This window comes from Balaenoptera ricei, chromosome 2 (genome assembly GCF_028023285.1).
Source record: "Balaenoptera ricei isolate mBalRic1 chromosome 2, mBalRic1.hap2, whole genome shotgun sequence".
In the NCBI taxonomy this organism is placed as follows: Eukaryota; Metazoa; Chordata; class Mammalia; order Artiodactyla; family Balaenopteridae; genus Balaenoptera; species Balaenoptera ricei.
Window position 1 is genome coordinate 121,912,983 of NC_082640.1, and position 25,439 is coordinate 121,938,421.

General features: G+C 38.8%; 1 protein-coding gene, 2 non-coding genes and 1 pseudogene across 6 annotated transcripts in view; 3 read left to right on the top strand and 1 right to left on the bottom strand.

Annotated features, from left to right (window-relative positions):
* Window positions 1-7,709: 7,709 nt before the first annotated feature.
* On the top strand, window positions 7,710-7,816 carry LOC132361740 (U6 spliceosomal RNA). Its single transcript, XR_009502009.1, has one exon. It is a non-coding gene; the product is annotated as a U6 spliceosomal RNA (small nuclear RNA).
* Window positions 7,817-8,887: 1,071 nt separating this feature from the next.
* Window positions 8,888-8,994, bottom strand: LOC132361751 (U6 spliceosomal RNA). Its single transcript, XR_009502020.1, has one exon. It is a non-coding gene; the product is annotated as a U6 spliceosomal RNA (small nuclear RNA).
* Window positions 8,995-9,191: 197 nt separating this feature from the next.
* Window positions 9,192-15,627, top strand: LOC132360139 (zinc finger MYM-type protein 2-like; annotated as a pseudogene).
* AKAP6 (A-kinase anchoring protein 6) overlaps window positions 9,316-25,439 on the top strand; it is a 574,354-nt gene continuing 558,230 nt past the window's right edge. For 3 of the 4 annotated variants that reach the window (XM_059914067.1, XM_059914068.1, XM_059914069.1), the window contains exon 1: window positions 9,316-9,521. The gene's annotated coding sequence lies outside the window, so the exon portion shown is untranslated. The remainder of the gene's footprint in view (window positions 9,522-25,439) is intronic. The other variant, XM_059914070.1, reaches the window with a different exon arrangement.

Consider the following 25,439-nt stretch of genomic DNA (forward strand, 5'->3'; position numbering starts at 1 on the left):
GCTAATAGGGTTTACTAATGAAAGAAAACACCATTTCTCAAAATGATATAAAGCATCATAGAAACTAAAATTATAGGAAATAATTTCACCCACATTTTGGCTTGCACAGGCCTACCTAACTTTGGGAAAGTTGTTTTTATGACAAGGGTTGATCTACCGTAGTTGAGACTAATACAATTTTAGCTTTTCATCAATGTCAACCAAAGCTAAAACACCAATGGCTAGAATCTCTTTCTGTTCCTCCACTGATGAGAACCAAAATAAACTTTAAGACATCAAAAGCAACAATACTATGGTGTGGTAACAAATGTTTAAACTGGTGAAATCCTGTGGCTCAACTGCATGACTCTAGAACAATTCTAGAACAACACCTAGAACTAGGTGCTAAGACTTTAGAGTCTGAAAATTTTATTCCCTATACTGTACATGTTATATGAATGAGGGCTTGGCATGTAGTATGATTTTCATGGGTCATTTCAAGCCAGTAGGTTTTAGAAATCCCCAGTCACTTACTAGTACACCTTCTTAAATATTCAAGCCTTGAGGAGAAAGTGGGAGTTTCCAGTGAAACTGAGGGATGATAGTGGATCTTAACTGTGGTGTTCTTTACTTAAATGCACAGTCCATATGCTTTTAATTTGTAATGATCTGGTGAATTGTCAATCTGTCCTTTTTTAAGAGTGTGTGAGAAAATGTACATAAATGTGCACCAGTGAAATAGGCCTTCATGTTCTCATGTTTTGAAAATGTGTTTTCTTCATAGAGTGAGAGCAAAAGTATTTGAGAATTGATATTTGAAATCATAACAGAGCTAAATGTGCCATGCTGTTTGACAGGCAAATATGTGATTCACACACCCTGCCTCAGAAATGAGTAAATTTGGTCAAATATTTCATTTTCCTCATTGCATTTATCACCATCTGAAATTACCCCATTTATCTATTTGAATACTTTTAAAATCTCTGTCTCTTCCACACTCAAGTGAAACTCCATGGTCACTGCTCTACCCCTGGTGCCTAGAACATTACCTGCCACACAATAGGTGCTCAGTAACTATTTATTAAATAAAGGAATTAATGTAAGTTGAAAGATATTCAGTGCACTACTTTAGAAGTATATGTATCTATTTCTTTTTTAAAAAAATTTTTATTTATTTATTTTTGGCTGTGTTGGGTCTTCCTTGCTGTGTGCGGGCTTTCTCTAATAGTTGCAGTGAGCAGGGGATACTCTTTGTTGCGGTGCAGGGCTTCTCATTGCGGTGGCTTCGTTTGTTGCGGAGCATGGGCTTTAGGTGTGCGGGCTTCAGTAGTTGTGGCATGCAGGCTCAGTAGTTGTGGCACACGGGCTCTAGAGCGCAGGCTCAGTAGTTGTGGTGCATGGGCTTAGTTGCTGCGTGGCATATGGGATCTTCCTGGACCAGGGCTCAAACTTGTGATCCCTGCATTCACAAGCGGATTCTTAACCACTGTGCCACCAGGGAAGTGCCACAGTACACGTATCTATTTCTTAATTCATCTTGATGAAGCCTCCACAAAGGCAGTATCTACCAGCTTTACTAAGTGCCTTGTTATTAGATGGGATCAATATATGTCTAGTAAGGGAGTATAGATAAAGTTCCAGGAACACTGGTTAAAAACAGCAAACCCTTCGGCATTAGATTTCAGCAACAATTCTTTTGTTCTTGCTGCTTTCTTCTTTTTTATGGAAGCATGCGTTTTTATTGCAGTATAATTGATAATGGTGAGATGCACACATTTCATGTGTATAGTTGATATGTTTTGACAAATGTATACACCCATATAACCCACATACTGATCAAGATATAGAACTTTACATCATTTCAGAAAGTTCCCCTGTACCATCTTTTAGTCCATTCCCCATTTCCCTCTCCCCCCTAAGCAATGGCTGTTCTGATTTCTATTACTATTAGGTTAGCATTGCTTGTTCTTAAACTTTATATGAAAGAAATCATACAAATGTATTCTTTTATGTTTGGCTTCTTTTGTACAATTTACCTGTAAAATTCATCCAGGCTGCTATGCATATCAGTGATATGATCCTTTTTATTGCTGAGTAGTATTCCATTGTATTAATATACTACAATTTATCCAGTTTCCTGTTGATGGAAAACATTTGGGCTGTTTCCAGTTTGCAACTATTATGAGTAAAGCAGTTGCAAACTTTCTTATACAAATCTTTGTGGACATATGTCTTAATTTCTCATGGACAAATACATAGAAGTGGAATTGACGGTTCAGTGTCAGTGTATGTTTATCTTTATAAGAAACTGCCAAGCAGTTCTTTGAAAGTTGTATCATTTTATACTCCCACCAACAATGTATGAGAGTTCTTAGTTGCTCCACGTAATTGCCAATATTTGGTATTGTCAATCTTTTACATTTTAGCCATTCTAATAGGTATGAAATAGTATTCGTTGTGTATTAACTAACAGTTCGCTGATGATTAATGATGTTGAGCATCTTTTTATTTGCTTATTAGCCATTTGTATATCTTTTTTTGTGAAGTGTCTGTTTAAGTCTTTTGGCCACATTTTATTTGGGTTGTTCTTTTTATTGTTGAGTTGTAAGAGTTCCTGATTTATTCTAGATGCATGTCCTTTTCCTGATATCTCATTGTTAAATTTTCCTGAATATTTTCTCCCAGCCTCTAGATTACCTGTTTTTTTTTTAATGGTGTCTTTTTATGAGCAAAAGTTTTTAATTTTGATGAAGTCCAGTTATCAACTTTTTAATGGTTTCTGCTTTCTGTGTCCTATCTTAGAAAGCTTTGCTAACCCTAAGGTTGCAAAACTATTTTCCTATTTCCTTTAGAATCTCCATCTCTAATTAATTTTTGTGTGTTTAAAAAAAAAAAAAACCTGCATTTTACCTACCTTTTTAGGAGCTCTCAGAAATGCTAGAACTCTATGTGACTCTACTGAGGTTCATTAATGAAAAATGTTTGATTAAACAAAAGCTTACTACCTAAAACAGAAAGCTGATTTTAGTTGATAAAACATGCATTCAAATAATTGAGTTATTATTTATTTTATTCAATTATTTTTTAAAAACTGAATTTTATTTTATTTTGCTTAATTTTTTTTTAAAGAATTGACCACTAAAGGCAATTCTGAATCGCTTGTTTTAATGGAGGACAACATGGGCACAAATCCTGGCTTGGGCCATTTTATTATTGTTTTTTATGGTCACAGGCTTTTTTTCTTCTGTTTTTTTTTTTTTTTTTTCTTGACCACAACAATTATATTACCTTTAATTCATAAGTTAGCTTCAGTGGTCTAAAAAACATAACCCCCCCAAAATAAATAAATAAATAAAAAATAAAAAACATAACCCAGAACATTTTGGAAGATAAAAATAAGCTGGGCTGAGACAATTTTTTTCCTTCATAAGCTAGAAACAGAACACCTAGAGTTGACTGAAGTTTTTCCTCTTATTATGATCTATGTATTGATTGCCCAAGAATTTTAAAATAGTTTATAAAGATTTTCCTGGTTAAAGCTATATTAGGATTCCTCTAATGTTAAATAAAATTACAGAATAAGAAGGAACGTGGATTTGGATTCTGAGGAAACTGAATTTGAATTCTGGCTTCCCCCAGTCCAATATTATTACCCATATGAATTTACCCAAGGCACATAATTCCTTTGAGCATCAATTTCCTCAGCTGTAGAATGGGGTAATACCTACCCCTCAGAATAATTGCAAACATTAAATGCAATCTTGTATGTAAAATGCCTACCAAGTAGTTGGTGCTCAATAACTATGACCCCCTCCTTTTCTATTTCTAATTCTTGAGTTGTCCTCTCAAGAAAAGAACACATATAAAGCTACACAAACTCCAGAAAGTACATTTTTCTATATCAGCCTATACAGTGTTTCTCAAACTAGGATCTAGAACCTCTTGGAGACTTCAGAGAGCTTCTCAGGGGTCAGAGGCTTTTCTACAGGATTTTCAAAGGAAACTGTTTATATTTGGATGATTATCCTAAAATATTAAAATAAGCAGAGTCTGAAACTTCTGAATAAGTTATCTTTAGCTTATAACTAAGCATTGCCTTAAGATTTCAAAATGAATTTGCATTTACCTTTGCCATTTCAGCTTACTGAACTAAGGGACCATCAATGTGTCAGTGCTGTTTGGCTGGCATGTCCTACTATCTAAATGGCAGCAATGGCCAGTGTCTGCTGCTATACTCATGTTGTCTGTGAAGGCAAAATTTCTATTTCCTAGTAATAACATACATACGAATAACATTTTCAATGATTAAGACTTTAGTTTCTTATCTTTTTAATAAATCAATACTTTGATTTCTCATCAAGAAAATGACACGCCACTGAGTATTTACTATTTTGTAGAGGCTAATGAGAAATGAACAGAGGTAGACTGAATAATATAAATGATGCACTTGCACCAAGAGAAAGCCAAATGCTTTCAGGACATTCTATACAAATAAAGATTTAATGGTAATTTGAATATTCTAAATTGAAAACAGAGTGGAAGCCATCATAATAAAATCTGATTTATGATCAATTTTGAAATGGTGTAAATGAGGCATTTTCAGTATCTAATTGCCTCTGTGAAATTCTGCATTCTCAAGCCTCATTCATGGTAAACATGGCGCTGAGCCTGTTGAAAAACCACAAGGCTTGTGATGGCTGTGTCAGACTTGTTTCTCTGTAGGAACCTGTCTGCCTTGTTTTGGGGGTGAGAGGGTAATTTTGATTATACAGCCTCTCTGTTAATCCTTTTCTCCCTTGCCAACAATTGTTGAAATATTGTCCAAATGGAGTCCCAAGCAGATATAAACAAAACACTATGAGAAACCTAGTTCCTTCTTTGCCTTCAACAGTCTATGAGCTCAGGGCTGAAACTGAAAAAAAAGAAAAGTTTAAAAAGTATTTCTAGGAGTTTAAAACTAACTTTACATAATCTTGTTCTAAATTTCAGCAAAATTTGATTATACATTTAGTGCTGATTTCAATTATACTGTTATGCCAACTCCATGTTGAAATAAGTAATACAGCTTTACAGAGTCATCAAGCAAGGATTGCTCACTGCAGAATGTTAATTAGGAGACCTAATTTTCCGAAACTGCCTTATTTCATAGAGTCTCAGCTCCCATCTATTGTGTGCTGCGTCCTGATTTCAAAAATGCTACAATATCAAAAAAGTATGTTCCAGTACCTATATAATTTGGTAGTAAACAAAGGTTCAGTTTTTTCAGAACATACTTATGTGAATTGGCATTCTCTGCATTAGTCAAAACACAGAAACAGATTAAGTATAGAAATGAACCTGAGGCTACATCTTTCCACTATCAAATCCAATAGTGGTTATTCAGTTTCAGCCAAACACATTATCACTGCAATAAATTAACGCTGTTAATTTGAATTGTATTGATTTGCAGTTGTGTGTTTAATTTGTAAATCTGCTTTGGTTTTAGAGTATGTAATAGCTATAAGCATGAGTTTATACCCAGTTTTATGTTTACACATATTTAAATAACAATATAATAGAAGTAATTTCGGGAATACTGGGAGCCTAGAGAGAATTTATTGTTTTAAAGGGGGTCGTGCATATATCACCTGTGAGAAATTCTGCTCTAGTTCTTTAACAGCTCATTGTTCAAAAGTGCCATGACTCTAAAACCATGCATTTTTGCTATTTCTGTACACATCTGATAATTTAAAGCCATTATAAAGATTTTTCCTCCAAAGGATTTGATCTTTAGTCAACTTTCAAATCTTTTTTTCTGTCTGTGGTAAACATTTTTCCTCTTTTCAGAATATAAACATTTTTCCTTTTCCTGGCTTAAACATGGTCATACAGAAGTGTAGCTGACTGAAGGAGCTTACAACTTGTTAGAGACATCAAGCTCATGTCCCTGGAACTCTGACCATCCTTCCAACTATAGATTCCTCTAATCATGTATCCTTTAATAAACTGGTTGTAAGGTTTCTGAAGAGAGTAAGAACATCTTCATGTTTTGATATATTTCTGCAAATCATAAAATTGAACATCAATTTACTATTTCTTAATAGCTTTGAAGTCAGAAATGCTTATTGGAAAGACAGGCTATTAGAAGAAATACATCAAAGCATATTTTATTTGTAATTGGGCAATTTAACTCAACAGGCTGTCATTTTTTTGCCTAATTTGGGGGGGGTGGGAAGAAGAGTATATTTTATTACTTTTCAAAAGCTGTGAAAGTAAAGAATTATAACTATAAACACAGAGAAAGATAGGTTGAGCAATAATCCCTGTAGGCTTTCTGTTCCTTTCTCTATTTTTGTTTCAGCAATACCAGAAATTCTTACATGGTTTCACACTTTCTTTTTGTACATCATAAAATTGGATACCAATTTTAAAACTTCTCAAAATTACTTATCTTTCACAGGTTTTTACTTCAAACTATTGTGTTGTGGAAAGGATAGGACGACCATAGGAAAGAGAAAAAAGAAACAAAACTTCACTTATTCTATAAATATGCCATATTCCTTGTTAAGGGTGCCATTTTAACACAATGCAGCCAAACCTATGCCCTTCACTTTACTTCAATATATGGAGGCTTTCACCTTTGGCCCTCAGTTCACTACGTGTAAGGCTGTAACTTGAGCAGCAGTTAATATCAGAATGTTTTAACACTAACGTTCCAGTATTTCTTGCAGGTAGATCTGTCCTGCATGTTTGTAGCATAATAGGGCTAGGGTTAGGGTGTGGGGAAGTATACTTAAGTACAAGAATGATTCTCCACTTCAGCTCTAATAGTTTAATCCTTCGAATCCATCTCTCAGGCCGAACAGGTGCGCTTCAGCGTGTTCTTCAGTGTTCCAGTGGGTTGGAGGCCAGGCTCGAAGGCGGCCTAAGGGATGACACCTGTGAAGGGCGTGGTCACCCATGCTGGCTCCTCCCTCATCCCAATGACGCCTGCGCAGAATGGACTCAGGTCGAGACACGTGTGCTAATACTCGAAGAGCCAAGGGCGTCCTAAAGTGTGGTGCTGACCGTCAGATCTGAGTGGTCAGTCGTTGGGAGGAATCTCCCGGAGAGCTGGACGCTGGGCTCCGCCATTTCAACAAAGCCTCTGGAACAGGCACAAGGCTCCTATGTCATGGGTGAAATATCGGTGACACGTTCCATATTTTGCTGGGAGGACCCGAGCTCGATCCAGAGCCCTAGTGACCCAGCGTCCTGGTGGCCCAGCAAGCCAACCGATTCGCAAACCTTAGAGAGACTTGGGAGAGGCACCGCTTGTTCCAGGCAGGCCGCCAGGGCCGCCTCAATCGCGCCAGCCGGGTGGCCCACTCCGCATCGCGGCCGCCTCAGAGAGCGCGTGTCCAGCTCGCTAGCCGGGTCCTCGAGGGCGCCGCGCTCGCCACTCCCGGCATGCTCCGCAAGCCGAGCGCCCGCGCGGGAGGACCCACAGCCCGGGACCTGGGGCCCGCGACGGGGCCCCTTACCCAAGGTGCCCCGGGCGCTCATTTGCATGTCCCTCCGAAAGGTGAACCCAACAGACCTCGCGGTTTAGTAGTCATAGCACCAAACGTGCGAGCCTGCTCAGTGGTTGCGCGACATCAGATTTCCCTAAACGTTCGGCGGTCGCTGGGAAGACGCGCAATTCAGTCACCATAAGTGAAAGAAGCGAGAAAGTCCCGTACCTTATATAAGCTGTGGGCGAAGATACTGTCGTGCTCGCTTCGGCAGCACATATACTAAAATTGGAACGATACAGAGAAGATTAGCATGGCCCCTGCGCAAGGATGACACGCAAATTCGTGAAGCGTTCCATATTTTGTGCCCTTTCCCACCGTCCGGACACCCTTTGTTCATCAGCTCCAAAGGAAAGGCTATGGGTCAGAAGCACAACGTCTGGCACTTAAGGCTGAAATTAAGTGATACTCACTATAGTGAAAATAGTGAAAATCATATGGTGATTTTTTCACTATAAAAATATTAGTGTAAGGCAATGTATGAAATGTGAATGAAGCCGAGTTGTACACCTGGGAATTTATGTGCAAATATGTCGTTTCTACGTATCTTGGAAATGAGAAAATGTCAACTTGCATTTCCTTCATAGAACTTGAAAGTTATGAAATCGCCTTATTTATGGTCTGTCTCCCTTAACAACACAAACTCCAGAGGCCCAGGTGGGTTTAGATCTTATTCACTAAAGACTGACACATGAATCGCTCGATGAGTCCTTACCAAATCATTTCTAAATTATTAAATCACTGAATTATTGCGAAGTTAATGAATCCTTGCTAAAGGAAGTAAGCAACAGCAGTGCACAAATCTTGGGCCTACTTTGTGACATTCTTTGGTCGTTTTAGACCGGAGTTCCTGCGCTCTCAGACTGAGCTACACAAAAGCAGGGACTGTTACCAAGGAGTGGTTATACCGGATGAGATCAATGTTGGCCGGTGTCTGTGGATCCTAGAGCTCCAGCACCAGTTGAAAACTGGCTAGAAGCAGCAAGCCCATTCTGATCTGCTTTCCTAAGAAGTCATTTTTATCTGACTTCTAAGGAGCACTAAAAATGCCGCTTTACCTAAATCGGGTGGATTCAGTGATGGGAAATGTAAGAGAAAAGTTAATTGCCCAAACCATAAGCAGATTTTAAGCAATAGTAACAAGCATTCGACTGCAGACAGCAAGATTATCTAGGTAATTTAATAATAGAAATGAGACAGGTCGGTCGCGGGTATGCCGGGAGGCCATTGAGCTAGAATCGACCCTGGGAGGAAGGAGTATCTATCTGGTGGGGAAACCTTGCAGGAGGCCTCAGAGCGGGCTTCCAGAGCTGCCTCTCAAACCCCACTGTCTTTTGTGTTAATCAGCAAAGGGGTCGGGACGGTGGGGAAAGGCACAAAATATGGAACGCTTCACGAATTTGCGTGTCATCCTTGCGCAGGGGCCATGCTAATCTTCTCTGTATCGTTCCAATTTTAGTATATGTGCTGCCGAAGCGAGCACAACAGTATCTTCGCCCACAGCCTATATAAAGCACGGCGTCTCTCGACTCTTACACTTATAGTGACTGAACTGAGAGTCTTCCCGGCGATCGCCGAAGTTTAGGAAATTTGATGTCGAGCCCCACTCATGAGGCTCGCACATTTGGTGCTGTAGTCGCTAGACCGCGACGATCTGTCGGGTTCATCTGTCGGAGCGACATGCAAATGAGCGCCCGGGGCACCTTGGGTAAGTGGCCCCGTCGCGGGTCCCAGGTCCAGGCCGTTGGGTCCTCCCGCTGGGGCGCTCGGCCCGCGGAGCATGCCGGGAGTGGCGAGCGCGGCGGACTGCGCTGCGCGCGGCGCCCTAGAGGACCCGGCGAGCGAGAGGAACCCGCGCGGTGCGTGAGGCAGCCGTGGTGCGGAGTGAGCCGCGCGGGTCGTGCCGCACTTCAGAGCACGTCGTTTCCCACTTAAACTTCCTTTGATGAGTACTTGGGAAAAAAAAAAAAAAAGTAATCACCTAGCCTTATCACACCTCGAAGAGTTAAGGTAATTCCTTAATGTCACCTAATATTCACTCTACGTTCCAATTTCCTTGATTGTTTCAAACATGCCTTTTATTGGTTGTTTGTCGTAAGGATCCAAACGAGGTTTCCGTCCTCCCACATGGTGTTTGGTTGCTATGCCTCTTAGGTCTCTATTAATCTCCTAAAGCCCCCTCTCCACTCCCGCCCTCCCCCCACCGCCATTTCTCTTCACGCTCTTGATTTGCTGGGGAAACCGGATACTTGCACCATGAAACGTCACATTTCTTTCATTTGGCTCATGTATTACTGATGATGTCGTTTAATTTGTTTCTCTATCCTCCATGTTTCTTGAAAGTTTGTAGTTAGATCTAAAGCCATAATTAGGTCCTGGTTTAATTTATTTCTTAAGCTTTAGAGGCCCATTGGTAGGGCGTATCCTTCCTATTGCATCTCAACATAAGGCAGGTAATGTCCGGCTGCACCCGTGGGTTCAGGTGAGGTCAGTAGCCTGATCCCTCCATTATCAAGTTTCCCATACATCTTTCACTTAATGATTTTAGAATACACTGGTGAACGTTGCCCAGGTAGAGGGTCTGGCGGTCTGTTTGTTGGTTTGTTTTTAACTCTTGGCTCATGAGCTATAAGGATGTAAACCCAAGGCCCTTGGTGTCCAACTTCTGTACCCCAAGGAAGAAATTGAGAATAAAAGACCAGGAAAAGAAATGAAGGAAGAGTGTCATTGATCGTTCAGCCCTTTCCGTCGTTTGGTTACATGAGCTAACAAATTGCCTTTCTTGCTTAGGCTAGGTTGGAGCCCAGTTTCTGTCTCCTCACTGCTAAGAGGCTCTTATGAAGCCAACAACGGGTCTCTAGACACCACCTCCCTCACACAGTCTGCTTTTCTTTAGCTACACTTTTCTTGGGTAGAATCGATTGGATAAGAAAAATAGCCCCACCCACTCATATCACTATTTGAAGGCAGGCTGTTTCTTTTCTGGATATTTTCTGAATGTTTTCTGTCAGGCTATACATTTATTGAACGCCTCACCCAGGAGGACAGTTGCTGGAGGTGTTCAAATTAACATCTTAGATTTCCTTACTCTGTTCTCACCTTTCTGTTACACAGTTGTCTCCCCCCCCCCCCCCAAACTCTTGTGTTCTCCTACTCTTCTCCTCCTGTTTCTTCTTTCTCTGTCCTGTCCCTCCTCCCAGCTACATCGAATACCTCACTAACTGAGCATATTTACCCAGTTCACCTCATGCCTTTGTAATCACCCTCATGTTTTCACACTACACATTTGCAGCATTGAAACCCTATTGGCTTCTGCCAAACTACAAAATATTTAAGATCCCATATTTAGATGTTGACAAAAACAATTCTTGTTCTTATCACTGGTTAAGTATGTGTAAGTCTCCAATTGCTTTTTTATGGGGAGATAGTGATCTTTAAACACATCTTTTGGAAGTCATATAGGAACGTTCTGAGGAAGGTGGCTTTTTAGTTAGATAATCTTTTGTATCTTAAGATCTCACATGAGGAGTCTCAGTAGGCATTTTTTAACAAGCAGACTTTAGAAAAGGTTGATTTAAAGGATTTTTGTCAACTTATCTGACTTTTTAACAAGGTAAAAAAGCGTTTTATTTTTATATTCTGGAACATTTGGACTCTGTTACCAGTAAATGCTGTCATAATAATTCTAACTATTTACATTAACAGTGGAATAAAACAATCATCTGTGTTTTCTTAGTGGTATGTAAAACTATGGTGCATCTTACAATCAGTGGCATTATAGATCCAAAGAGATAGAAAAATCTAATTTTTCAGAGAAGGAAACTGAGGCTGAGGTAAGTGTGTAGTGATTTCCCTGGGCAGTACTGGCACTGGTCCTACCGTCTTCTGAGGCCAAATTCATTTCTCTTTTTACTGTACCACTTGTTGTATTACTAGGTCATACTCTTTGCAATAGCTTAGAAAAGAATAAAGACTTCAAGCCTGTCATTTTACAGACACATTTCTGAGTCCTGCTCATTTTGCTGCAACAACAGGATAGCACACACTGATAAGCAGAGAATCTATCTTATTCTTTTTCTTTTTATTCACAGAAAGGGAACATTCAGTGATGTGACTCAGTTGAAACAGACAAAACCCACAAGTCATTTCCTCTTTAGGAATTTTGCTCTAATTAAAAAGAAGAGGAAGCTCAACCAGAATGCTCACATCCTCTTGAACAGGGAACAGATGAGTCACTTAGAAACACAGTATCAGTGACCAGCTTTACCTGGTGTGAAATTGGTGAACTTCAGCTGGGGAACAGAGGTTATCAACCTCGGCTGCAGTTTGTAATCATCATGAGAGTTTTTTTTTTTTTTTATAATTTTTAAAAAATTAATTAATTAATTAATTTTTATGGCTGTGTTGGGTCTTCGCTTCTGCGCGAGGGCCTTCTCTAGTTGTGGCAAGCGGGGGCCACTCTTCATCGCGGTGCGCGGGCCTCTCACTGTCGTGGCTTCTCTTGTTGCGGAGCACAGGCTCCAGACGCGCAGGCTTAGTAATTGTGGCTCACGGGCCTAGTCGTTCCGCGGCATGTGGGATCTTCCCAGACCAGGGCTCGAACCCGTGTCCCCTGCATTGGCAGGCAGATTCTCAACCACTGCGCCACCAGGGAAGCCCTCAATACGATCTTTAACACATGTTCATATTATATCTGTATGAGAGGCATGATTTTTACCTTTTTTTTCCCCAAATGTCTTTTAACAGTTTGGAGGTCTTCTACTGAGTTGCCCAATGGATTCACCTAACAAAACTAGGTATAGTTCTGACCAGAGAAATGCAGCTCATGGGTTGCTTAACGCCCAGACACATCTTTTTTTTTAGCTCTCAAAATGACAACAACTTCGCTTTACTCTCTGTTTTTCTAGTTATAATATTGTTCTCTATTAATTTTGTGGTTTGTCTTTGTTTTGCTTACAGCAATGTCATTGCCCACTCTTGGTAGCAACGATTAGGAATTTGGTGTTATGTTCTGACCAGAACATGTGAATGGATTAATGATTTGTAGAGATCTTTTCTCTGTTGGGTGAGAGACAACAGAGAAACTAGTTTGTTAGTCTTGTTTGTTTGCTTATTCATTTATTTGGGCTCAAATAAGTTAAGAATGTTGTATTCCACCAAGAAGGAGAACAGCTCTTTGATATCTGAACCAGTAAATTTTTTGTGCTTTTGTGTTTACTGTTGACTCATGACTGAAATTTTAAAATTGAAACTATAAACTCTGTGTCTGTATGTCTATATGTCTATAATTCGGAAAGGTCTTTATGTCTCATTGTATGGATGTGTAACGCTTTCCTGAATCCAGATGGTATTATTAGATTATAAAATTTCCTAACTTAAAGAAGTCCTGTTCTGACTGACTTATGAGATAAATAAGTGCTTATTTAAATATAATATTCCTGTAATTCTCAGAAAATAAGGAAATGGAATTTCTGAGATTTAAAATGTGCCAGATTTTAAAACTATTTTAAAAGAAATCAGCTCAGAATCATTTAAAGAATTCAAGTGCACATAATTTAGGTAAATCCTTGGCAAACTAGACTTTTTTAACGGTAAGATCCTCGAGGCAGTGCATCAGGATGGGCTTCAGACATTTCTTTAACGGAAAGAAGGTCAGGCTCCTCTTCTGAGAGCAGAGCAGGAAGAAACAAAGATGAGAGCAGATACAGGTGTGCTTTCAGGGGTGTGTATGGAGTGGGAAGATACAGGGAGATGCTTGATGGATTTCAAGTCTGATGGATTCTCTTTTTAAGAATCTAGGAGGTGAGGCAGCCTGCTGAGGATGAAGGGCTAGGTTTGGGTAGAAGGCCTGGGGAGGGTAGCAAAGGCTTAGGAAAGTATTTCACAAAGTGGAGGAGCTAAGTCACTGATGTACTTGGAGGCGATTTTCTTGGGTACATAGGCAGAGTTGTTTTTAAAAGTTTAATAGTTATGAGTTTATTTTAATGCAAAGGTTTTTTTCATTTTAATAGTTTTGTTTTTAAATGTGTATTGGAAAAAAACAATTAGCACATCAAACTTAATATTTTATGGATATTACTTATAAAGCAAAAATACTGTTTAAAAATTAAGTTAATTTGAAGAAAGGGCTTCAGTTACTATTACCTCAGGTGCTACTTTGATATGGCAAAAATCCCAAAGGTGGTACTCAAAAATTTGGGAAAGTTTGATTTAAATAAGATATCCAATAGGGCACTTGGGAAAAGAGGAGCACTGTGGGTGAAAAGACTGGTGAGTGGTGCTGAGACCCTAGCCACCTGAAATCACAGCTTTTAGCACTGGCTCAGACCATAATTCTTCCCTGAGAAGCCCTCATGCTTTCATGGGGATGTTGCCGGTAACTGCTGAAAAAATAGGATTTGTCAGAATCAGGATAAGCAACATAAACTGGAGAGTAAAACAGTGCATTCTTTTTTTTTTTTTCTTTTTGGTTTAAAACAACCGATTTATTATTCTACAATTCTGGAGGTCATCAGAAGTGTGACATGGATATCAATGAGCTAAATCTGTTGGCAGGGCTGACTTCTTTTCTGGAAGTTCTAGGGAAGAATCTGTTTCTTCACCTTTTCAGCTTCTAGAGGTCACCTGCATTTCGTGGCCTGTGGCCCCTTCCATCTTCAAAGCCAGCAATGCCATCTGAGTCCTTCTGCTGCCATCTCTCTGATTCTCTCCTGCCTCCTTATTCTCCCAGTCGATTCTTGAATTCAGAAATTCCTGCCCATCTTGTTGGGCTTAATGCATATGGGAGAGTAGAGGACAACATATATAATTATGATAGGTCATAGCACAGTCATAAACTCTTGCTATGGAAACAGGTGAGAGTTGCTAACCAGGAGAGCTAGAGAAGATACTTTTGAGGTGACATTTCACCAGGTGGGCAGGGTTGATGAGAAGCCAAGGGAAGTCACACCATAAAAGCTCAGAGGTGTGGAAGGGCATGATGAGTAGAGGGTGTATGAGATGATCCAGAAGGCCTGACTCAGATGAACTCTTCCCAGCCTTGATGGCTGAATGTTCTTCTAGTCACTAGAGCACTGCATTTTTACTCAAATTCTAAAACATCCTTTTTAAACTGTGATACCCTTTCTAGGAGGGCTAAGGCAGGAAGCTGTTATCATTGCTTGGGTTTATTTTTAACCCAATCTGTGGGTTAAAAATAACTGTGAGTGTGGGTCCAGAATAGAGGAGGGAACTTTCCATAAGAGCAGCCAAGTATCTGGAACCTGTGGTTGCCTGTGTGGAGTGTTCTAAGGGGATGTCCTGGGAAAGCAGAGGCCACTGATTAATTAGGGAGGGAAATGAGCAGTTTCCCAGGCGGGCTGAGTCAGTGAGGACCATTCGCATATTCATTCATTAAATATCTGTGTCTAGTCTCATGAATGTAGGAAATTCATTTAGTGGTCCACCTAATCCTTTACTTTCTAGGTCTAATAAATTTCAGAACTCATCAGTGGAAGATAGTGATGATGATGTTTTTATCAAACCTGTACAGCCTCCCAACCTTCTGCACTAGTGGCAGCTGATCAAAGAACCGTAACATTTATATCATCAAAAAATTAGGAGCTACAATGAAATGATTCCAAAATTCTTCCTTCCTCAGAAGAATTGGCTTCTCAGAAGGGAAGTGTGAGACAATTGTCACTGGTGATGAAGAGGACATGGAAACAAATCAAGGGAGAGAGAAAAATTCCTCCAATTTTATTGAATGGAGACCTCCTGAAACTAAAACTAGAACCCATGATGTGGATTTCTCCACTTCCAGTTTTTCAAGAAGACCAAGACTGCAGTAGGACCTTTTAATCCTGGTAGAATGAATGTGGCAGGAGACTATTTCAAAATGTAGATTCTGCAACTCATCATAATCCTGATTCTTGGATCTCCCAGTCAGCATCATTTCCCTGTAATCAGAATCAGCCAGGGGTAGAGTCTTTATCACCAGTAGCCTTGCTTCCTAAACAGATTTTCCAGTCTTCTGCCCACTAAACCAGTTAAAGTCTCTTGCGCAAACTGCAAAAAAAGAAGGGATAGATTAATAAAAATAGCTGTGTCTTCTCTGATTTATCAATATTACATATAATGCAAGTGTACATTTTTTTTATACTTGGGTATGGTTTTTCTAAACTTATACATGTTTACAGGTCAAGTAAGCTATCATTACTTCCATTTAATGCTTTGCTTATGAAAAATATAAATTTGTGTTTGACCAAATTAAATCCTTATTCTGATGTACTTTGTTTAATTAGTAATTATATCAGCTTAAAGATAAATTTCCAAGATCTAGGTAAGTTAAATCTTGGATTGGCATTAGATTGGGTTAATTAATGGAAAATCATTGGATACCTAGATCATTTACAAGTAAGATCGAACACTAAAGTATTAATTATTAAGCATAATTTAAATTTTATATACCTTAGCTTCTTATTTTTATATACTACAGAAAAACTATATCTTTGGTTCATGTTAATGAACACGTTCATTTCTACCATTTTGAGAAGTTGTATATGGAATATTAGTGACTGTAGAAAGTTGTGTTATGTGAATTCATGAGCTCTGCTAGTCTGATAAAATGCTGGGGTGTGACAGTTCACATTATCCACCCCCCCAGTCTTCTATGCAAAATAGAAGTTATTTTGGTTAAAAGTTATAATTATTATAAATGGTTGAGACTACACTGAGAAGCAGTAGTTTCAGAGAATTATAACTGTGTACATGCTTCTGTGTTTTCAGGAAAAGACTAGTTTTGTCCTAAAGCAGCAGCATGAAGTTTTTCATAATATTACCTTGTTTTTCTTTTAATCTCTCTAGTATCTGTAATGAGGTCTCCTCTTTTGTTCCTGATGTTGGTAACTTGTGTTTTCTCTCCTATTTTCTTGATTTGTCTGGCTAGAATTTTATTAATTTTGTTGTATTTTGCCAAAAACTCCCACCAGTTTTGGTTTCATTTTTTTTTCTATTGCTTGTTCATTTCTATGTTAATTTCTACTCTTTATTTCCTTCCTTATATTTACTTTAGCTTTAATATACACTTCTTTCTCTTGTTTCTTATAGTGGAAATTTGGATTATTAATTTTAGACCTTCTTTTCTAATAGAAGCATTTAAATTTGCTTCTAGGCAATTTTAGCTGCTGTAGCTGTACCCCACACATTCTTTAAAAAAATTTTAAAAATTTTATTTAAGTATAGTTGATTTACGATGTTGTGTTAATTTCTGCCATACAGCAAAGTGACTCAGTTATACACATATATATTCTTTTTCATATTCTTTTCCATTATGGTTTATCACAGGGTATTGAATATAGTTCCCTGAGTTATACAGTAGTGTATATCCATACACTATACAAGTGTATGGATAATCCATGCAAGTTATTGTAATCCATACAAGTTATTGTTTATCCATACTATATATAGTAGTTTGCATCTGCTAATCCCAAACTCCCAATCCTTCCCTTCCCCACCTGCCTCCCCGCTCCCCCCTGGGAACCATAAGTCTGTTCTCTTTGGCTGTGGGTCTGTTTTGTTTCATAGATTTGTTCATTTGTGTTGTATTTTAGATTCTACATATAAGTGATAACATATGCTATTTGTCTTTCTCTTTCTGACTTACTTCGCTTAGTATGATAATCTCTAGGTCCATCCATGTTGCTGAAAATGGCATTATTTCATTCTTTTTTATGGCTAATAGCCCATTGTATATATACACCACATCTTTATCCATTCATCTGATGGACATTTAGGTTGTTTCTGTGTGTTGGCTATTGTAAATAGTGTTTCTGTGAACATAGCGGTGCATTTATCTTTTTGAATTATAGTTTTATCTGGGTATATGCCCAGGAGTGGGATTGCTGGATCATATGGCAACTCTATTTTTAGCTTTTTGAGGAACCTCCATACTGTTTTCCATAATGGCTGCATCAATTTACATTCCACTAACAGTGTAAGAGGGTTCCCTTTTCTCCACACCCTCTCCACCATTTATTATTTGTAGACTTTTTGATGATGGCCATTCTGATTGGTGTGAGGTGATACCTCACTGTAGTTTTAATTTGCATTTCTCTAATAATTAGTGATGATGAACATCTTTTCATGTACCTCTTGGCCATCTATATGTATTCTTTGAAACAGTGTCTATCTTGGTCTTCTGCCCATTTTTCGTTTGGGTTGTTTGTTTTTTTGTTACTGAGTTGTTTGAGCCGTTTGTATATTTTGGAAATTAAGCCCTATCAGTTGCATTGTTTGCAGATCTTTTCTTCCATTCTGTAGGTTGTCTTTTCATTTTGTTTATGGTTTCCTTTGCTGTGCAAGAGCTTGTAAGTTTGATTAGGTCCCAGTTGTTTTTTTTCGCTTTTATTTCTGTTGCTTTGGGAGACCTGAGAAAACATTGCTACGATTTATGTCAGAGAATGTTTTGCCTATGTTTTCTTCTAGGCGCATTTATCTTTTTTTTTTTTTATAAATTTATTTATTTATTTATTTTTGGCTGTGTTGGGTCTTTGTCTCTGTGTGAGGGCCCTCTCTAGTTGCGGCAAGCGGGGGCCACTCCTCATCGCGGTGCGCGGGCCTGTCACTGCCGCGGCCTCTCCCGTTGCGGAGCACAGGCTCCAGACGCACAGGCTCAGCAATTGTGGCTCACGGGCCCAGTCGCCCCGCGGCATGTGGGATCCCCCCAGACCAGGGCTCGAACCCGTGTCCCCTGCATTGGCAGGCAGACTCTCAACCACTGCGCCACCAGGGAAGCCCCTGCATTTATCTTTTTGAATTATAGTTTTGTGTCTATAAGACACATACAGTGTCTTATGGTGACATATGGTGTCATGTCATATTTAAGTCTTTAAGCCATTTTGAGTTCATTTTTTTGTATGATGGGAGTGTCCTAACTTCATTGATTTACATGTGGCTGTCCAACTTTTCCAACACCATTTGCTGAAGAGACTGTCTTTTCCCCATTGTATATTCTTGCCTCCTTTGTTGAAGATTAATTGACCATGGGTGTCTGGATTTATTTCTGGGCTCTCTATTCTGTTCCATTGATACCACGCTGTTTTGATTACTGTAGCTTTCTAGTATTGTCTAAAGTCTGGGAGGGTTTTGCCTCCTGCTTTGTTCTTTTCCCTCAAGGATCGCTTTGGCAATTCTGGGTCTTTTTTGGTTCCATATAAATTTTAAGATTATTTGTTCTAGTTCTATGAAAAATGTCATGTGTAATTTGATAGAGATCACATTAAATCTGTAGGTTGCTTTGGGTAGTATGGCCATTATAGCAATATTAATTCTTCCAATCCAAGAGTATGTTTACCCCACACATTTTAATGTGCTGTGTTTATATTTTCATTTAGTTAAAAATATTTACTTTACTTTTTATCTTTTTTTTCTTTGTCTCATGGATCATTTAGATGCTTACTTTTAGTTTCCAAATATTTGGGGGGTTTTCTAGAAATCTTTGTATTATTTTTTAATTTAACTCCCTTGAGGTATGGTTTCAGTTATTTTAAATTTATTGAGACTTGTTCTACAGCCCAGGTTCTATGCCTAGTGAATGTTCCATGTGGGCAGAAAAACAATGTGCAGTTTGGCTGGAGTGTTCTATAAATGTTAATAGGTCAAGTTAGTTGATAATGTTGTTCAAATCATGTATATCCTTGGGACTTCCCTGGTGGCGCAGTGGTTAAGAATCTGCCTGCCAATGCAGGGGACACGGTTTTGAGCCCCGATCCAGGAAGATCCCACATGCCGAGGAGCAACTAAGCCTGTGTGCCACAACTACTGAGCCCACATGCCACAACTACTGAAGCCCATGCATCTAGAGCCCGTGCTATGCAACAAGAGAAGCCACCGCAATGAGAAGCCCGCACACCACAACAAAGAGTAGCCCCCACTCACCACAACTAGAGAAAACCTGCGTACAGCAACGAAGACCCAACGCAGCCAAAAATAAATAAATAAATAAATTAATGAATTAATTTAAAAAATGCTTTATAAAAAAAGAATCATATATATCCTTACTGATTTTTTGTACTTCTTCCATCAGTTATTGAGTGAGGACTGTTGAGGTCTCTAGCTATAATTATGGAGTTTTCTATTTGGTCTTTTAGTTCCAACAGTTCTTGCTTCATATATTTTGAAGCAAATGTTGTTAGCTATATACACATTTAGGATTGCTATGTCTTCTTGAGGAATTGATCCTGTTATCATTGTGAAATGTTCCTCAGTGATCACAACTAGTAAAATTAATCTAGTGGATTTTTGTTGATTTATAGAAACATTTAAAATGGACACACAACTTGTGTTTTGTAAAAGCCACATCCCCTGTATCCTGCTTCAGTTTTTTCCATGGCATCTGTGTCCATCACACAATTTATTTGTTTGTTTTTTTCTATCTTCCCCCACTAGAATAAAACTTCCAAAGAGTAGGACTTCATTTGTTTTGCTCCCTGCTGTATCCCAACTACCTGTCACAAAGTCTGACCTCAATAAATACTTTCTGAATGAATTAATGTATAAAAAAGCTGCAACAGCTATGAGCAGATAATATTCCCATGACTCTATCCCATTTACTCCATGGTAAGAAGGCCTCTGCTCACACAGGGGCTATTTCAGAAATAACTTCTACACTCCAGTGTGCTCTCACACTGCCCTTCAGCACAACTAGTGCCACAAAACAGTGTTGCTTTGGGTTCTTAGGGTCTCAGGGAGACGTTAGTAAGATAATTCTTTGTTTTAATTTGCTCTGTGTATCTTTAGTCCTGAATCATTCCAGAATGGTGATTCCAGAATGACAGACACCCAGACTCTGCCCCCAACACCCTGGACCTGTATTATGTGCCTCCAGTCACTCCTTCAGGAGGCCATTCAGGCCCTCATGTAAGATGGACTTTTGGGCCAGCCTCACTGCTTCCAGGAGTGGCTCTATATATCCCTGGATTGTAGGGTGAGTAGGAGTTTGGTTCTTATACCAAGACCCCAACTGTATAAAGCATTTACATTTCACATCTCCGTAGCCACACTGTGGTTTCACTTCCCCCACCGACTCTGTTCCTTCACACAGCTGAAGGGTTTTGTTTTCCCAGGAAATTTAGGCTTCAAATTCACCAGGAAAACTGAGCCTACCCTGACTGAAATATTTGATAATGTAAACTGCAGATAAAACATCAGTCACATATTCCTCTCATATTTACTTCTGAAGAGAAAAAAAACCTTTTAAAATTAATCGTGTGTTTCGTGTATCATAGAAAGATCCCTGAGCCTGATGGTCAGAGTTCAAATCCCAGCTCCATCCCTTGGACATACACCTTCCTGTGAAGGGAGAAAATAATAGTGTCGGCTCTGCTCGCCTCTGAGGGTTGATGGAAGAATCTATGAGAAATGCTTGGGAAAGTGCCCTGTGCATTGCAAAGCTCTGCAGGTGTGTAAATTTCTGTCGTTGCCATGAGAAGCTTTTTCAACTTTAAGGTTTGCAGTGATTGAATATTTTTTGTTCATTAATTCAAGAAGAGCATTTGGGTATTTGGATCAGAGGCCTTCACTACATCCTGAACGGCACCTGCCTGCAACTCTTAAACTGGGAGGAACACAACCCAATATCCATTGGCTGTTACCTTGGAAACTAGGACAATTTAAAAACATTGGAAAGGAAATACTGTAACTGGGAGGAAAAGCACACTTGGGGCCAATCACCTTTTTTCTTCCAAAGCTTAAAATATTAGACACCTGTGTAAACAATTCTTAATCATTTTTTTAAACCCATAAGTTATTGTTAAATACATGATGAAAATGAGAGACATAAGATCTTTTCTTACTTTGGGGAAGTTAAGACTTAAAAGTCCTACTACTTGTATCTACTGTGTACCTACTATTAGCCTATTGGTTTTTCTTACTGTCTAGGATGCTATCAGCAGGCTCAAGCTGTATTCTTGGTCATCTATAAGAGTCCCAATGTAATAATCTAGGACTTCAGAGGGAAAAAAACCATCCAAGCACCCAATAGACCTTTCTCCACAAACTCCCTCATCCTTGTGATAATGTATAATTCTGGTTCCTGCTAAGCTCACAAGCTCCTTTCTTTCTGTATCCTTCGTTGGCTACTCTTTGTGACCCATAACTGTTGAGACCCCCCCCCCCCGCCCCCTTCCCCCTATGCTTTAGTGCTTGGATCCTGCTTTCCTCTTCAATAACTTTGGGTAAGCTCAGCCACTTGGAGTTTGGTCTATACATATCTTATCTCTGGTTCAATGGGGGACACTCCAATGCCCTCAGTACCTCCCTCCTCTAAATTTATTTAATCCCGATTCCTGGGGTTGTGGTTCAGTAGGTCTGGAGGGGAGCCCTGAAATCTGCATTTTAATAGGCACACAGGGGATTCTGAAGCAGGGCTCCAAGGGCTACTGTTTGAGTGTCACTGTATTCAAATGCTGGCCTGATTTTTATCTTTGATCTTTATCTTTCATCTTAAATTTAATGAGCCTAAAAGTAACCTCCACGAATAGATACAGGTTTCTCTTGCCTGTCATCATGCCTGCACCAGTTTTGTAAATGTAATCAGTATAGTCTTTGTTCTTCCATCTTCCCTTCTTTCCTCCTCCCTCCTTCTCCTTCCTTTTTTTCTCAATCTTCCAGTCATTCCCTGTCTGGTTGGCTCCTCCTCCCCAGTCTTCATTCACATTAAATCTCATTCTTAGGGCCACTCCTCTAAATCCCCATCCTCATCAACTCACGCATGGACTATCCAGGTCTTCTAGCCTCTCTCTTTCTGCTCTAATCCTTCTTTCACGTTTTCACCATGTCACTTAGCTATTCAACAATAAGTAGTATTCCCTGTTTGCCATGTCAGAACTGAACTTCTCTCCCTAGTATTTTATGTTTTCCTCGTTACTCCGAAATTATGTATTTTTATTTTCTGAACTAGTACCTCAGTCCATTATTTAGACACAATTTCTTTTCTCTTGCCTTTGAATGTGAAGTCTCAAAATATATTCATTGCAAACTTCCATGGACATAGAATTTATTTGTTGGAGAGGAATTTTGATATACTGCCTACATTATTATAAATTCCTTCCCATAGGCGAGGTCTAGAGAGGAAACCGAGTGGACTGGTGGACTGATTGAATGAGAACGTTACATTCCTCTATTTTACGGCAGAGTTAAATTTCATTTTTGTGGTTTCCTTAGATTAAATGAATTTCTCTTGTGCAGTGAACTTTGAACTTTTAGAGGGAGTAGATTACCTTTTAATAGGTTGTCTATTGGTAAAATTTTCCTAAAGCTGTTCAGCCAAGATTTTAAGTCAATATATAGATTGTTTTGTACACCTTAAAAACTATTTTCTGTTCTGAGCAGCTGTATATTTGGTTAAACTGAATCTACTAAGACAAAGCTCTGACATGTTTTGAAAATTAGAAACAAGTACTCAGAAAATCAGGAGAGGTAGCTGGTCACTCTCATAACAGGTTTTTTTTGTTCTTAATCCAGTGCTTTGATGTCTGTGGTACCCATGCAGAAGCTTATGTTGGAAACGGTTTAAGTACTTGATAAATCACAAATGTGTCTTTTCAGGGCGCTTATCATTGAGGTTGGCCACTGTCCACCACCTTCAGAAAGACTTAACAGTTCTCAACCTCTTTTTTACCACAACATAACATCCCTAAGCGGTCCCCCTCTTTCTGACAGTAACAGAGGTATACTGAATTAGTTCTCAGAAGATCTCTCCTTTTCTCCTCTCTGGGTAACGTATTATTTGAAAAAGTTCCTCAGGTGGTTCTGAAACCCCCACCCATTCTGCATTGGGAGTCACAGCTTTCAGATCTCCTAATTGCTCCTTCTTTAATATAACTAAAATTTATTGGCTTGATTTATCAGTTTCTGAAAGATGTGTGGTGAAATTTGCCTCTGAATTTATAGTTGTGAAGAAGTTTTCATTGTAGTTCTATCACTTTTGCTTTATATATTTAGGTGCTTACAAGTTCAAGATTGTTTCATCTTCCTGGGGTGTTTTCTTTTTCTCCTTACGTAGTATACTACTTTATCCCTGTTAATGTTGATGCATTACCTTTTATATTGTCTGATATTAATATTGCTATGTATTCCTTCTTTTGGTTAGTATTTGCTTGACATACCTTTATCCATTTCCTTATTTGCAAACCTTTGGTGAGATTTTTAAAAAGTATGTTTTCTGGTAAATAGCGTTATTTGAATCTTTAAAAATTGACTTGCTCTCATCCTATTTTTTAATAAATGGGTTTAATTCAGAGTTCAGCAATCTTTTCCTATAAAGGACCAGACAGTAAATATTTTTGGCTCTGTGACCCATGTAGTCTCTGCCGTAACTACTCAGAAATAGCCACTGCCAATACATAAATCAATGCACAGGGTCAGATTTGGCCTGCTAGGTGTAGTTTGCCAACCCCTGGGCTTAGTCCGTTTACATTTTTGTGATTGATAATATACCTACATTATTTCTGTCAAATTATTTTATGTTTTCTGTTTACCATCTGTATGACTTAGGGTAGTGCCAGCTGAGGTTACAGATGAACCTGGAAACCTCAGTGGCTTAACATAATAGAAGTATATATTTTGTTATGTAAAAATCCAGTCAGTGGCACAGAGGGTATGGTCTCCCCCACACAGTCATTCAGGAATCGAGGTTTCTTCCATCTTGCGGTGCTGCCACTCCCAACATGTAGGTTCCAAGATCACCATAGAAAGGGAAAGAAAGGGTTAGGCTGCTTCTTAACCACATCAACCTGAAAGTTATTTATATCACTACTGCTCACATTTTGTTGATGAGGACTAGTCATATGGTCCTACCTAGAAGCAAGAGGGGCCTGGGAAATGTAGTTCTTGGCCTGACAGCCACTTCCCAGCAGCAGTTCCTCACTGTGGTAGAGGATCACAAATCTTTGGCAGACATCTGGACACTTCTGCTGCAGCCACCCTTTTTCTTTGCTGCTTTTTTTTTTCTTTTCTGCTTTCTGTGTGGTTGATTTTTTTTTTCTATTTTCCTTTATTCCCTTTGTTGCTTGCAATATATATGATGCATTACTTTTATTTTAGTGGTTGTCCTTACAGTTTTAACATATATACATAATTTTAAAAATTTCTATAAAGCCTATGTTTATTCAGTATATCTCTTCTCTTCTGGATAAGAAAATAATTTCTTTGCTCCTCTCTTCCCCCTGTACCTACACTCCACATATCTTTCTTCATACTGCTGTCTAGGCTTTTATTTAAACCTAAAGAAAAACCCCAAATAGTTATTATTTTTATGGTTAAGGATTAAATATACAGTTATTATATTTTTATCAGTTTCTATATGCATTCTTCAGTTTTTTTGTTTGTTATTTTCAGTGAGTCTCTGGGTAGTAAGCTCCCCTAGTCTATTATAACTGAATAGCTGGGAATAGGAAGGTAGATAATTATATTCTCGCAGTAGGTGGAAGATGTTACTCCTTTTTCTTTTGGCATTCATTGTTGCTATCGTTGCATCTATTGTCAGTCCAATTGTCATTTCCTTCATAGGAATCTGTCTTCTTTTCTCTAGTAATTTTTACAATGTTCTGTAGTTTGATCACACACTATAGTTGTGGATTTATTTTCTTTGATTCACCTTGCCTTCCAGAGTAAGTCTTCAAACTGTGGACTCATATTTCTTTGATTCTTGAAAATTATTAACCACCCCTTTGAATATTGCTTCTCTTCCATTAACTCTTGGCTCTTGAGGAATTGGTTAGATGTATTTTGAAGCTTCTCAATGTATTCTCCATGTCTCTTAACTGCTCTTTCATACCTTTTCTCTCCTCCTCAGTGGTTTTTTCTCAGCGTAATTTTTCAGTTTTCTAATCCTCTTTTGAGTGTGTACAGACTAGAGGTGATCTCATCTAAGTTTTTGTTTCTGTATTT